This window comes from Schistocerca serialis, chromosome 4 (genome assembly GCF_023864345.2).
Source record: "Schistocerca serialis cubense isolate TAMUIC-IGC-003099 chromosome 4, iqSchSeri2.2, whole genome shotgun sequence".
Lineage (NCBI taxonomy): Eukaryota > Metazoa > Arthropoda > Insecta > Orthoptera > Acrididae > Schistocerca > Schistocerca serialis.
The window spans coordinates 817862019-817865730 of NC_064641.1; the positions used below are offsets into that span (position 1 = coordinate 817862019).

Consider the following 3712-nt stretch of genomic DNA (forward strand, 5'->3'; position numbering starts at 1 on the left):
TCTTCTGTATCATTTGTTATAAGGTAGAGCCACATCTATATACTATATAATCTTTATGAGACCTCAACCAGTCTTCGGGCTCAACTCGGAGGAGAGCATAAAGCGACATTGTTCATAATACTTGTAAACGGTTGTCTAATACGTGTAAGGGCATAGGTCATTTGGAGTGGACGCAGATGTAATATTATTACACGTTCAAATAAGACTAACATTCCAATTACCTTTCAGCACAACGTCGATGATAAATCAGCACTCAATGATCATGTATATTGGAGAAGCTGTCGGAAATGGTGTAAGATGAAGATACCGTGGGAAAATTGCAATAATTAAATCTAACGCGAGTTGACAACGGCACTCCGTCTTCAGGCCACAAGTGGTCCATCGGGACCATCCGACCGCCGTGTCATCTTCAGCTGAGGATGCAGATAGGAGGGGCGGGTGGACAGCACACCGCTCTCCCTGTCGTTATGATGGTTTTCTGTGACCGGAGCCGTTACTATTCGGTAGAGTAGCTCCTCAATTGGCATCACGAGGCTGAGTGCACCCCGAGAAATGGCAACAGCACATGGCGGCCTGGATGGTCACCCATCCAAGTGCCGGCCACGCCCGACAGCGCTTAACTTCGGTGATCTGACGGGAAACGGTATATCCACTGCGGCATGGCCGCTGCCCGATTTGACAATACGCTGGATGAATTCTGAGAATTATTTCAAAAGAAGATTGCTTACAAAAACTCTTATCCCATGCACCTGTGAGGACTATTCGTGTCTCGTGTAATGCTTAACTAAGAGGAGTGGCTGAAGAAGTAGAAAGTGACCAAAGGAGGGCGCAACGCTTGGTCTCGTCGCGGTTTTCTTAGCAGGAGAGCGTAGCAGAAGTGCTGCAGCGCCGGGCACTGCAGGAATGGCTGCTCTCGAATTGCGGGACGAAGGAAAGAACCCACTACTACTTCAACGTCACCTGTAAGGTCGTTAAGTGATCAGGCTGGCACCAATCTGGAGGATGACACAGTGAAGGAATATTTTGAATCTGATTTATTGCTCATTTAGAGACCTGTTGCCACACGTTTCATAACAGGTTTTATAACAAGTCAGCACGCTGCCATCCCGGCTACACGACTTACTCTGCAGATTGAGAGGAGACAACAGAGAACTGCGAACACCGAATGAAATAGTTTCTCAGAAATGTGAAATTTAAGAAGTAACAGTGACTGGTGGACTTGCTTTGTAGTGGAAACAATGTTGACTTGTTGCCCGTACACTGAAGAGCCAAAGAAACTGATACACCTACATAATATCGTGTAGGGCCCCCGCGAGCACGCAGAAGTGCCGCAACACGACGTGATATTGACTCGTCTGAAGTAGTGCTGGAGGGAACTTACACCATGAATCCTTCAGGACTGTCCATAAATCCGCAAGAGTACGAGGTGGTGGAGATCTCTTCTGAACAGCAGGATGAAAGGCATCCCAGATATGCTCAATAATGTTCACTTCTGGGGAGTTTCGTGGTCAGCGGAAGTGTTTAAACTCAGAAGACAGTTCCTGGAGCCACTCTGTAGCAATTCTGGACATGTGTCGTGTCGCATTGTCCTGCTGGAATTGCCCAAGTCCGTGGGAATGCACAACGGACACGAATGGATGTAAGTGACCAGCCAGGATGTTTACGCACTTGTCACCTGTCACAGTCGTGTCTAGACGTATCACGGGTCCCATATCGCTCCAACTCCACACACCCCACACCATTACAGAGCCTCCGCCAGCTTGAACAATCCCCTGCTGACATGCAGGGTCCACGGATTCATGAGGTTGTCTCTATACCCGTACACGTCCATCCGCTCTATACATTCTGAAACGAGACTCGTCCGACCAGTCATCAAAAGTCCAATGTCGCTCTTGACGAGCCCAGGTAAGGTGTAACGCTTCGTGTCGTGCAGTCATCAAAGGTACACGAGTGGGCCTTCGGCTCCGAAAGCCCATATCGATCATGTTTCATTGAAAGGTTCGCACGCTGACACTTATCGATGACCCAACGCCGGCCGGAGTGGCCGAGCGGTTCTTGGCGCTTCAGTCTGAAACCGCGTGACCGCTACGGTCGCAGGTTCGAATCCTGCCTCGGCCATGGATGTGTGTGACGTCCTTAGCTTAGTTAGGTTTAAGTAGCTCTAAGTTCTAGGGGACTGATGACCACATCAGTTAAGTCCCATAGTGCTCAGAGCCATTTGAACCATTTTTTTGATGACCCAACATTGAAATCTGCTGCAATTTGCGGAAGGGTTACACTTCTCTCACGTTGAGCGATTCTGTTCAGTCGTCGTTGGTTGCGTTCTTGTAGGATCCTTTACCGACCGCAGCGATGTTGGAGATTTGATGTTTTACCGGATTCCTGATATGAAAATGGTGAAATGGTCGCACGGGAGAAATCTATTTCGTAGCTACATCGGAGATGCTGTGTCCTATAGCTCGTGCGCCGACTGTAACACCACGTTCACACTGACTCACGTCTTGATAACGTGTCATTACAGCAGCAGTAATTCAACAACTGCGCCAGATATTTTTTGTCTTATATAGGCGTTGCCGACTGCAGCGCCGTATTCTGCATGTTTACATATATTTGTATTTCAACACGCTTGCCTATGCCAGTTTCTTTGGCGCTGAAGTGTAGATTACAAAACATATTCCATATTACAAAAAGCTATTATTGTTTTCAGCAATAAAAATAGAATTAATAATAAACTGAAAGTACATTAGAAAGTGACAGGTAAAAATATTCAAATTTTAAGAACATACGATGGTAGATGATAGGAAAGACTTAGACAGAAGGAGAGAGACACATGTTTCCCTATCTGCGCCAGGGTGCTCTGAAAACATCGGAACTACGTCGAGCCTTGCCGTCCCGGTTCGCTAAAGTTTACTTTACGATTAATATTTCTAAACGCTATTTACAAAAACACTAACTATTGTGAACGTAGTGGAAAGCGTAATGGTGTGTCAGTGTAAAATATGTTATTTCTTGGGGTTATTCGTTAACCTTCAGCTGCTACAGTGAAGATCGAAATACTGAATTGCATCTTCTGGGACTAGTTCACTGAGGAAGATCGCACAAAATTCATCCGTTGAATCATCACACGAATGCCGACGTCATAGTTAGTGAGATAAGTGATTGTGGAACAGAAACTCAAGTAAAAACGCGGAAGAGAGGGACGTCTTTTGGACATGGAGAACAACCTGCCAGATTATGCGTAGGAAACTGCATCACTCTGGCATCAGTCTGTCATAGGTCGCAGGAGCAACGACTGAAAGAAAGGTTAGATCGTTCCCATTTTTGAGAAGGACCTTCCGACAGATGTGCGTAACTATAGGCCTACACTGCTAATATCAGTCTATTGCAGAATTATGGAACACGTTGTACACTCGTTTTTATGACCATTTTGGAGACTGCAGATCATATCTGTAGGAATTACAAGGAATATGCGAGGGTTGCTCAGAAAGTAAAGCACCGCATTTTTTCTCAGCCGCAAACAATGCTAGGAATGCGATACGTTACTTATGTATTATTTGAAGTCTCCTGAGAGAGAGCGCCAAGTATCAGTCACTTCCGACAGGCAGCGTAGCTGCAGAATAGTTCCAAAATGGCGTCTGTGGATGATGTACATCACAAGCAAAGTGCCGTCATTGAATTTCTCACTGCAGAGAAAGAAACTGAGGGGAATATT

At 46.0% G+C, this 3712-nt stretch overlaps 1 pseudogene; it reads right to left on the reverse strand.

Moving 5' to 3' along the window:
* Positions 1-553: 553 nt before the first annotated feature.
* Positions 554-671, reverse strand: LOC126476122 (5S ribosomal RNA; annotated as a pseudogene).
* Between the last annotated feature and the right edge of the window lie 3041 nt (positions 672-3712).